This window comes from Sinocyclocheilus rhinocerous, unplaced genomic scaffold, assembly GCF_001515625.1.
Source record: "Sinocyclocheilus rhinocerous isolate Xijiao unplaced genomic scaffold, SAMN03320098_v1.1 scaffold62, whole genome shotgun sequence".
Taxonomy (NCBI): Eukaryota; Metazoa; Chordata; class Actinopteri; order Cypriniformes; family Cyprinidae; genus Sinocyclocheilus; species Sinocyclocheilus rhinocerous.
Window position 1 is genome coordinate 1,403,913 of NW_015656585.1, and position 12,564 is coordinate 1,416,476.

Sequence of the window (12,564 nt, forward strand, 5' to 3'; positions counted from 1 at the left end):
GGAAAATGTTTGTTTTTTTTAGATTGTTAAATGTCCTTCACACTAAGAAAAATTATTGTTCTTTTAAGAACTGTTCACTGAAATGTTCTTTGGGGAACCCACAATGGTTCTTCAATGTCATGTGAAAACATTCTTTTGGAACCAAGAGTGTATTAATTTAATGTAATTCATGCAAGAATAGTTCTATGATGGTAATCCTGCTCTGACTCTACTAGTAATCACAGTCTCTATCATTATCATACAAATTACATCCCGCACTATTGATTTTATGCAGATGTTCGCCAATACATTTTGGAAAGTATGATTCGCTGTTAATGTTTACAGTATTCGAAAACAATTACCTTACCACATACCTTTGAGTAATTGTTTATTATTTTTCAATTAGACAAATGCTGAAGATCAATGCTTTAGAAAAAAGGGCAATGCATAACATCAACAGTTATAGATTTGTTGCCAACAATCGAGATAAATTGTTTTAATGATTTCTACAATGGCATTTCAATGGCATCCAGTGCCATTTGAGTCTCATGCAGATGATGAGGATTGTTGGACCGTAGGTTGTTTGCAGTTTTATTCAGAAGAGAATTATTAGGTATAATTAAATGTATTACAGTATGTTACATTTACAGGGGTCCCTGAAAAAAAAAGGAATAGTTAATAGTTAAAGGAATAGTTCACCCAAAAATGTTACCTGAAAGTTTACCCTGATTCAAGATGTAGATGAGTTTGTTCCTTTTTTTGTACAAATTTGGAGAAATTTAGCATTACATCACTTGCTTACCATTGGATCCTCTGCAGTGAATAGGTGCAGAATGAGAGTCCAAACAAAAACAACAAACAAGTAATCCACATGACTCCAAGCTGGGAAAAAATCCATCGTTCAGACATTTTAACTTTAGACCATTACTTCTGGATAAAATACCAGTCCATAATTCATAATAATGCTCCCTCCATCGAAAAAGTCCATCCCCTGTTGGCCTCTCATATCAAAATCCACCGACATATTTATTTAGAACTGTTTTGGACTGTTCTCACTTGTAAACAGTGCTTGATCTGTGCATATTTCTCTCCTGATTCAGACAAGAAAGCTATATGTTGCATAGAGTTTTGAAGTTAAAAAACGTCTTTATGATGAATTTGTTGTTGTTCTTACAAACATGCAGCTTTTCACTTTTCACAGACATTAATTGATGGTCTGGAGTCATACTTTTGGATGTTTTTATTAGCTGTTTGGACTCTCATTCTGACGGCACCCATTCACTGCAGAGAATCCAATGGTGAGCAAGTGATGTAATGCTAATTTTTTAAAAATTAGTTCAGATGAGGAAACTAATTCATGTACACCTTAGATGTAGTAAATTTTCAGCCAATTTAAATTTTTGTGTGACCTATTAATTTAATGCACTTTTAATGCTCTTCAAAAATCTTCCAGATAACACACATTTAGTACTATATCAGTAATCCAATATAAATAATATAAGTTAATTCACTCTAAATATGAAATGATGTAAGACATCAAAATGTGTTGTTTTCTCTTTTGCCCCCTCATCCAAACCATTATTTACTTCACATACAGACAAAAATTGATCTTGATGCAGTGCAGTCAGAGTCTTAATTTACCAGCCCTACAGCAGAGAATGGAATCCAATGGTTTGGGTTCAAATCAATGGTCTAACCAGAGAGTGCGAGGAGCTAGAGACTGCACAGCGAATGTATGATCAATCAACCTCAAGTGATGATTAGCAAACCTCCGGCTGCAGGTTTGTTGCCAAGAGAACATGAGACAAAAAGACTCATGTGTTTCAGACAATAGGAATGCCAGAGGGTTCTGGGAGTAATTGGTTGTAGTGTGACGCAGGTCTACCTGAAAATTCACTCACCTGAGAAGAACAGATGCTCATGTGAAACCCAAACACTAATGTGAAACAGACCAAACCTAAAAAGGACAAACAAACTGCTCAGGTATGCAAATGACCTCATAAATGAGTCTGGGCATGTGTGTTGTGTGGAATAATTACTGTGAAATTGATCATTGCACTGTTATGTGAGATTATGTCTGGTAGCATGACGAGCAAGACCCATCTTGGCATACCATTTCTGGAAGTCAGCGACATCTAATGTCATTGTGAGGTCAAAATGCACCACAGCTATGGATGTAAACAGATGACAATCAGTGATAATGCTACAAAATCTTTGATTTCCCTCTGTACTTGTTTAGCAAGGCTAGTTGATGTGAAATTCTTCTGTAGTTGACATGTCCTATATTATATAATTGTATATTTTAAAATTATATGATAATTAAACTAATTAAATATATTTATTATTTTAATAAAATTATTTTTTTATGTTTTTTTCTGTACTTGTTATGCAAGGGTAGTTGACATGAAATACTTCTATAGTTGACAAGTCCTGCAGTGAGATCTTTGTATAATTTAAAATGATTTATTATGAAATAATAATTAAATTAATTAAGCCTATTGTTTTTTTTTTTTTACTTTTAATGCAAGGGTATCTGACATGAAATTCTTCTGAAGTTGAAATGGCCTACAATGAGACATAATATAGTAATTACATTAATAAGGTATATTTATTTTAATTCATTAATAAAAATCTAGACTTTTTATGCAAGGGTATACTTCAATATTTCTGAAGCTGACATGTCCTGCTGTCTATATTTTTAAATGATCTTTTATATAATATAATATAATATAATATAATATAAGATAATAATATTTATTTATTTATTATTTTCATATTAGATTTTAAAGAATGATTATTTACATTTATGACCACATATTAATTCATTTGTACTTAAAAATTCATTTGTCACACTCCAGTAGCATTTAAAATGAGCTACTGATGGCAGAAAGGTGTTTAAAAATGATGAAAACTTTATATTAGGTCAACACTTCTTTATAGTCTACAGGAAAAAACTTTGTTCCTTTATACATTCATAAATAATTGAGCCTAAATTCCTGATGTTGATCAACAGAAAATAATATAATATAATATAATATAATATAATAATATTTATTTATTTATGTATTTATTTTCATATTAGATTTTAAAGAATGATTATTTACATTTATGACCACATATTAATTCATTTGTACTTAAAAATTCATTTGTCACACTCCAGTAGCATTTAAAATGAGCTACTGATGGCAGAAAGGTGTTTAAAAATGATGAAAACTTTATATTAGGTCAACACTTCTTTATAGTCTACAGGAAAAAACTTTGTTCCTTTATACATTCATAAATAATTGAGCCTAAATTCCTGATGTTGATCAACAGAAAAGTCCATGAACATGTTATGCATCTGCCCGCAAACAGGTTCCATGTTTTTATAAGATTATGCGGGTCAAATTGATATGTTATTGATGTCTTCCATTATAGCCTGAAGGATGGTATGTGAGGTTTTGTTTACTTTGCTTGAAACCGTAAAGCTTTGAATTGGTCGGAGCTCAGGACATAAAAGCGGCCGCGTTCTCCAAGGACGTTTTGGCGAGCGCTTCTTCTCAATCTATATCTCTTATCTGTGGTTGTTGATGATGTATCTGAGCATTTGTGGCAGCTGTGTGTTACGTCTAATAGAGCAGAAAGGCTGCTCGGAATAAAGCTATGTGAAAATTTGTTTATGTGAAATATTTGTAAATGGAAGCAGGCCTCCTGGCGCCTTTGCGTCACGTTCTGGTGTCATTCTGGATTGTGAATTTGACGGGGGATTTGAGGCTGGCAAATGGAGCACATGTTGAAGCAGATCACGAAGACTCCTGCTTCCCCTCGGTGGCTGCTTTAGGCCGGTGTTAGATGCCAGCGGTGTCTGCTGATGTCTCCTCTCTAAGCCACAGTCATTCTGCAAGAATTCCCCTTTGGTTTCTCAGAGCTGCGAGTGTCATATTTGCTCTATTGACAGTGCATGGATCCTACTACCTATTTACTAGCTTTTTTTGTTGTTGACATATTTGGCTTTTTTCAGAGTAACTCATATATAAATGTCAACTATTTTTGTGACAGAAGAAAAACATACAGTGCAGTCTTATATGATCAGTGAACTCACCGTTGAATAAAGTTTGATTTTGCTTTGGATGAAATGTGTTTTCTAGTCACAACATTCCCTGATTTATTTGCTTACTTTTCCATTTAGTCCTTCAACGCAACACATACTCTCAGTCCCAGCTAAGAATTGTGCCATTTCGGCTTTTTAACCAGCTCTAGCAATTACATTTGACGCTCCTTAATTCTGACACCGTCTCTCCCTCCAAAGCCTCTTTTCCAGCTCAGCAATCGAGACAATATGTTTGCTTACCGCACTGCTCTGCTAAGTGTTCCTTTGCATGTAAATTAATCTTGATTCAGTTGACACTGTCATGCTGAGTTATTCCAGCTTTATTTTCAATAATGTAGTTGCAATTATGATGCAAACATATCATAGCAGATTTTGTTGCATAAGAACTATAAGAACTAATATAAAACTAATATTTGTTTTAGCAAATGTGCATTAAGCTAAATTGTTTTAACATTTTAATTAAAATGAAAAATTTGTTAAAAACTTAATGTTAAGAAATTGTGTCCTCAAAATTTTTATTATGTGGCAATATTGTTGTTGCTATATAGCCTACACTGCAAAAAATTGAATTTTTTAATTCATATTATAAAATATTAATATTGCTTCTCAAGTAATTGTATCTTGATTTATACAAGTTTAAATATTAATCTTGATTCAGTTGACACTGTCATGCTGAGTGGTACAAATTGCCCTTAGCAATAAAGCAGGCTGAATAAGAAAAAAGCCAAATTGCGGTACTTGACATGATGTTTCTTTGCTTTATGCCAATACATTAGCAGCACGTAATGAGTGCGCTGAAAAGCATGGTATACTGGAGTTTTAATTTTACTTCAGCGGAGCAGCACCATGTCTTTTGAAATCCAAGTCAGACAAATCATTACCAATGTGGATGTTGAGGTTAAATAGGAAGCAATGCATTCACTTGTACAAGCTCAGAGTGCCATCCATCATTCTATTTGCAGAAGCTTGACAAAAGTACTTGGCTTTAAATAACAATCTATTTACTCTTGGTCTGGGCAAAACAGGTTTTAGGCATTATACAGTGCAAAAGCCGTTTTCCATTTATTCAACTTTCATTTAGAAAGAGAGGAATGAAATCCAAGGATAAAGATAAGAAACCGAAAAATTATATGCAGCATTTCAATGTAAGTGTACACTTTTGTGTCCATATTTGTTTCAAGACATACCATACAGTAATATCTTAATGAAACAACAATATACAGAAGAAGTGCCTGACACAATGCTTATAATAATCAGAAAGAAGAATACTCAGAAGTCTGCAGAATTACTTTTAAAATTAGAATTAAAAATTACTTTTATAATATATTATTTGTTTTAGCAAATGTGCATTAAGCTAGTTATTTGTAATTAAATTGTTTTAACATTTTAATTAAAATGAAAAATTTGTTAAAAACTTAATGTTAAGAAATTGTGTCCTCAAAATTTTTATTATGTGGCAATATTGTTGTTGCTATATAGCCTACACTGCAAAAAATTGAATTTTTTAATTCATATTATAAAATATTAATATTGCTTCTCAAGTAATTGTATCTTGATTTATACAAGTTTAAATATTTGTACTGGAAAACAAGACAAATATACTGCATGAGTAGTTTTTTGCAGTTTATTATTGTTATTGTTATTATTATTATTATTATTATTAAGTACAGTATTACGGTTTTTGGAAGTGGAAAAGAAAAAGTCATTGTATAATTGTGAAAACTGTAAATTGACACTCCCAGAATTGCCTGCATGACACTTCATATTTTATGTTTTTTCATTGAAATAACTAGTTTCTTCTTAGTTTTTTCTTATCAGTTGTGTACATTAGGGTTTTATCTTACATCTAATGTTGTTCAATTAATTTTTACTGCATTATTTCAGTAGCATGTGTCTTACCATGATTGTGTTTAGTGTTTGTGTGAATGACACTGTGCACCTTTTATATATATATATTAGTATTTCCCTTCACAGCTTGTGGAAGAGCTGTTTGTGATGAGCTTTGATTCATCATGTGACTTTCTCATCACAACCTGTTTCTGGTGGTTATCAGTATTACAATGGTTCACAACAGATATTAGTACTTCAGTATGCTGGTTTATTAACACTACATCAGTTAATGAAATACGGTATTTTATTGTGAATTTAAGTTAAGTCTGTAAAACCTAAAATGTTGCTACCATATTTTTAACAGGGAAGTTCTGGCAACCACAGCTGCCAGTATTTTACCGTAAATGTCACAGATTTTTTTTTACAGTGTAGTACAACCTTAAGTGCGTTAATTGTTGATCTAATATTTTTCTTTCTCTGTGTATTTTACCACAATGTAATATTTTACGCATTCCTCAAAACCGTTTATATCAGTATTTTAACGTGATTTGTTGCTCTGAAACACATTTCCCCTCATATTTCCCACTTTTATCAGAAGCAATATGCAGCAAAATCATTCTTGTTTCATCTCTGTCTCGTGTTATTGTATGAAACACATCTTCAATATGATTCTAATGTGGGTTATCCTGCTGTTTTGTTGCAGTAAAACCACATCATTTTTCTCCAACCTATTTAGTACTATCTGTGTGGGGCCTCCATACAATTTACCAACTCCGTGATAATTATTCTGGCAGCACAAATGGAGGGGCCAGCCCTCTTTTCTCACTCAATGCTCCCTAATAGGATTGTGTCTGCTTCAGCAGACTTTAATTGAGGACTCCATGTCAAAAGAGAGCAAGCCTGAATGACTCTCCCTTCTCAGCTGCTGGTCACCATGAATTCTCAGACTAAATGTTGAGAGAATTAAGGTGCTGAGTTATTATTTTTCTAACAATACAGCAATTGCCATTACCTGCTGTTAGATGATATACTAAGAGATGAGACATAGCTCAGAACATCATAGCTAATCAGGTCTGTAACGTATTATTTAATCATATTATTAAGTCTATATTCTAATATTAAGCTTAATTATTAAATAAAAATATAGCTATTAAAGATTTATTAAGAAATAACATCTAACTATTAAACATATATTTGTATAATATTTAACTAATAAATAACAAATTATTAAATAAATATAATATAATATACAACTATTAAATAAAATCTAACATATATATAGTTAATTGATATTTATTTCTAATCATGATTCCCTCATGCAAATGCTTTGTTATTACTCCCAGGGATAGCATTGTTCACACATTATATGTGTTTTTCTCTAACAGACGCTTTTGACACAGAGCGGATTAAAAAAAACAGTGTCAGAGGAGGAGGCCCTAGAGCATATTACTCATTTAATCCTGATTTAGCCTGAGGGAGAAAGGGATTTCAAGTGTCTAGTGATAAACTCCCTTTCTTCTGTTGATGGTAATTATCCATGTCTCTTGAGACTCTGCCAAGACGTTGGTGACAGGATGTGTGTTCTGATCGTCAGACATGAGACACACTGTCCAGTTGGCCTGTGTAGGTGAATAGAGCCCAATGCATTTACAGGCTCCTCTGCATGTTTGAAGATGGCCTATTGTAGCCCTTTTGTAAGGGATAACTGGTCAGCCTTTGTGGTCAAATATGTTAGGCAAATTGAGGCAGATGGCTCCAATTCAGACACGTGGCTTTCCCAGGGCAGCGGGGATGGCCTAGACAGTGGAGAGGGGTGTTGTGGGTCAGGGCCCTGCTTGGCACTTGTTAGTGCCTTCAATAGACCCATGTGGCTTTATTCACCCCCCATGTGGTGTTGCTGAGAAACACCATGCTGAAGCCTCTAGCCCTGCCCGCTGAAGGACAGCATGGGGGCGGCTACAGCAGCACTCCATCTTCCTCACGGACCTCGGAATAGTCCCGCTCTTGTCCTCTGGGATTTGGATGAATAGGGCCGACTGACAAGTGGGTGGTGGTCCATCCTAAAAGGCTTTTCAGTCAGCTGCTATAATAGACTGGCAGGTTTTTTCCACACTCTCTATAATAGCTGCTAATTATGGGATTCGCAATGTTTTGGAATCCCTTCTTAATATCTGTCTGTGTGTGTTTTCTCTTTTCAGTGTATTCTGTGAACATTGAGAACATTGCGAATCCTATAATTTGTTGGTTGTTTTAGTTCTAATCCAGCTACCTGTTTTATTTGAAGAAGGATGTTTTATTTGTTTATAGCCCATAACATCTTTGAAGAGGACACATTCATATTAAGTGACCTCAGTCAAGTTGATTTCCAATATGGCACAAGAAGTGTTGCGTTGATTTATTATATAACGTGTTCATTATAACATAAATAGAATTTTAATATATGTTAAACCATTTTAGCATGTTTGTGTAAAATGTGTGTGTGTGTGTGTGTGGTGTATATCTATTTTACACAAACATGCTAAAATGGTTTAACATTATAAATTATAATTCTAGTTATGTTAAAATTATTAGATAGATAGATAGATAGATAGATAGATAGATAGACAAAGACACAGTGCAAACTCTTTGTTTATGGAATGAATGATCCTAATGAGCCGAATATTTTAAAGGGGTCATCGGATGCCCATTTTCCACAAGTTGATATGATTCTTTACGGTCTTAATGAAAAGTCTATAACATACTTTGGTTCAAATTTCTCAATGGCAGTGTAAAAAACACCCTTTTTACCCTGTCAAAATCAGCTCTGTTTTGCCCTTTTGTAAGGGATAACTGGTCAGCCTTTGTGGCCAAATATGTTAGGCAAATTGAGGCAGATGGCTCCAATTCAGACACGTGGCTTTCCCAGGGCAGCGGGGATGGCCTAGACAGTGGAGAGGGGTGTTGTGGGTCAGGGCCCTGCTTGGCACTTGTTAGTGCCTTCAATAGACCCATGTGGCTTTATTCACCCCCCATGTGGTGTTGCTGAGAAACACCATGCTGAAGCCTCTAGCCCTGCCCGCTGAAGGACAGCATGGGGGCGGCTACAGCAGCACTCCATCTTCCTCACGGACCTCGGAATAGTCCCGCTCTTGTCCTCTGGGATTTGGATGAATAGGGCCGACTGACAAGTGGGTGGTGGTCCATCCTAAAAGGCTTTTCAGTCAGCTGCTATAATAGACTGGCAGGTTTTTTCCACACTCTCTATAATAGCTGCTAATTATGGGATTCGCAATGTTTTGGAATCCCTTCTTAATATCTGTCTGTGTGTGTTTTCTCTTTTCAGTGTATTCTGTGAACATTGAGAACATTGCGAATCCTATAATTTGTTGGTTGTTTTAGTTCTAATCCAGCTACCTGTTTTATTTGAAGAAGGATGTTTTATTTGTTTATAGCCCATAACATCTTTGAAGAGGACACATTCATATTAAGTGACCTCAGTCAAGTTGATTTCCAATATGGCACAAGAAGTGTTGCGTTGATTTATTATATAACGTGTTCATTATAACATAAATAGAATTTTAATATATGTTAAACCATTTTAGCATGTTTGTGTAAAATAGATATACACCACACACACACACACACACATTTTACACAAACATGCTAAAATGGTTTAACATTATAAATTATAATTCTAGTTATGTTAAAATTATTAGATAGATAGATAGATAGATAGATAGATAGATAGACAAAGACACAGTGCAAACTCTTTGTTTATGGAATGAATGATCCTAATGAGCCGAATATTTTAAAGGGGTCATCGGATGCCCATTTTCCACAAGTTGATATGATTCTTTACGGTCTTAATGAAAAGTCTATAACATACTTTGGTTCAAATTTCTCAATGGCAGTGTAAAAAACACCCTTTTTACCCTGTCAAAATCAGCTCTGTTTTGAGCAAGCTGTTTTAGTCCATGTCGCTTTAAATGCTAATGAGCTCTGCTCACCCCACCCCTCTCTTCCATGGGGTGATGAGCAGACTGTAAACTTCAGCCGTGAAACTTGCTGAGCACACACTGTAAGAAACTGACTGTGAAATTCACAGTAATTAACTGGCAGCAAGTGACAAGTAACTTACTGTATAAAAAGCACAGTAATTAACCAGCAGCAAGTGACAAGTAACTTACTGTAGAAAAGAACTACAGTAATTTACTGGCAGCAAGTGACAAGTAACTTACTGTATAAAAAGCACAGTAATTAACCGGCAGCAAGTGACAAGTAACTTACTGTATAAAAAGCACAGTAATTAACCGGCAGCAAGTGACAAGTAACTTACTGTATAAAAAGCACAGTAATTAACCGGCAGCAAGTGACAAGTAACTTACTGTATAAAAAGCACAGTAATTAACCGGCAGCAAGTGACAAGTAACTTACTGTATAAAAAGCACAGTAATTAACCGGCAGCAAGTGACAAGTAACTTACTGTATAAAAAGCACAGTAATTAACCGGCAGCAAGTGACAAGTAACTTACTGTATAAAAAGCACAGTAATTAACCGGCAGCAAGTGACAAGTAACTTACTGTATAAAAAGCACAGTAATTAACCGGCAGCAAGTGACAAGTAACTTACTGTATAAAAAGCACAGTAATTAACCGGCAGCAAGTGACAAGTAACTTACTGTATAAAAAGCACAGTAATTAACCGGCAGCAAGTGACAAGTAACTTACTGTATAAAAAGCACAGTAATTAACCGGCAGCAAGTGACAAGTAACTTACTGTATAAAAAGCACAGTAATTAACCGGCAGCAAGTGACAAGTAACTTACTGTATAAAAAGGAACACGGGTCGCCAGAGACACAGTTGCACTATATGTCAGTGCGCTAACCACTAGACTATCGGTAACGACAGGTTCCATTGCTGTTTATATTGGTTTAGCCCAAATAAAAAAAAATAAAAAATGAATATGAAATAAATAATGCATGTTGCACGATTTAAATATAAATATTCATTTATCAACAGTCACAGTTAACTGCTCATCATTATAACAAGCTTCATTAATCATTCTTCACTTATTGCTAGATGTGTTGAAAGAAATAAAATCTTGATAGCAAGTGACAAGTAACTTACTGTAGAAAATAACTACAGTAATTAACTGGCAGCTATTGACAAGTAACTTACTGTAGAAGAAATAACCATATTTTCGCTGTTTTCATTTACAGTAGCAACCATGTAACTGTAAAGTAAAACTCACTAATATGCAAGTGCAACCTTTTTTATTTTTTTGCCATTTTGTGCTTATTACACAGGACAGTGTAGCGATTGGTGGGGAATGTGATCGGCAAAGGACCATAAGCCAGGAATCGAACACGGGTCGCCAGAGACACAGTTGCACTATATGTCAGTGCGCTAACCACTAGACTATCGGTAACGACAGGTTCCATTGCTGTTTATATTGGTTTAGCCCAAACTTCTGGTCATTTTTTTATATTAATTTTTTTTATTAAAGAATACATTTGCTTCCTGTATTCTCTATTCAAACCTAAAATGTAATTGAATTACAGTGAGGTCAAGTTAAATGCAGTCATTGGCTGAAAACCCAGCTGCCAGTGTAGGCTACTGTGTTTTCCTTCCCTATCCCATTGCTGGGTTTCAGAAAACCCTAGTGTATGGCAGTAGGGTGAAATCACGCTCTGGGGGGTGAATTTATGATTATGATACTGAAGTTAAAATAATATGATAATAATTAAAAGTTTGTATGAAGCAGTATAATGGGCTGTTTTTGTACAGGTAAAATAACTGGAAGCGAAAGACACCAGAAGCCAAACACATTCAAGTTACAAATAGTCGCGCCCGCTCTCTTGTGAAAACTAAGCTGGATATGCACGATTTAAATATAAATATTCATTTATCAACAGTCACAGTTAACTGCTCATCATTATAACAAGCTTCATTAATCATTCTTCACTTATTGCTAGATGTGTTGAAACAATAAAATCTTGATAAACTTCTGGTCATTTTTTTATATTAATTTTTTTTATTAAAGAATACATTTGCTTCCTGTATTCTCTATTCAAACCTAAAATGTAATTGAATTACAGTGAGGTCAAGTTAAATGCAGTCATTGGCTGAAAACCCAGCTGCCAGTGTAGGCTACTGTGTTTTCCTTCCCTATCCCATTGCTGGGTTTCAGAAAACCCTAGTGTATGGCAGTACGGTGAAATCGCGTTCTGGGGGGTGAATTTATGATTATGATACTGAAGTTAAAATAATATGATAATAATTAAAAGTTTGTATGAAGCAGTATAATGGGCTGTTTTTGTACAGGTAAAATAACTGGAAGCGAAAGACACCAGAAGCCAAACACATTCAAGTTACAAATAGTCGCGCCCGCTCTCTTGTGAAAACTAAGCTGGATATAAATAATTTTTTTTGTTTTTTTACAGCACATTGTTGGTTACTGTCATTTTCTACAGTACATAATTGCTTGTTGTGTTTTCTACAATACATTGGAAGTTACTGTGATTTTCTGCAAGACATTGCTGGTTACAGTGACACTCACAGTACTTCTTACATTTCTGCAATTTTGACTGAAACTACGGTATTCTACTGTGAACTAGTATACAGTAATTTCCTGTGCACAAACACAGTAAATTCCTGTAGATTTCACATGATTTTTTTACAGTGT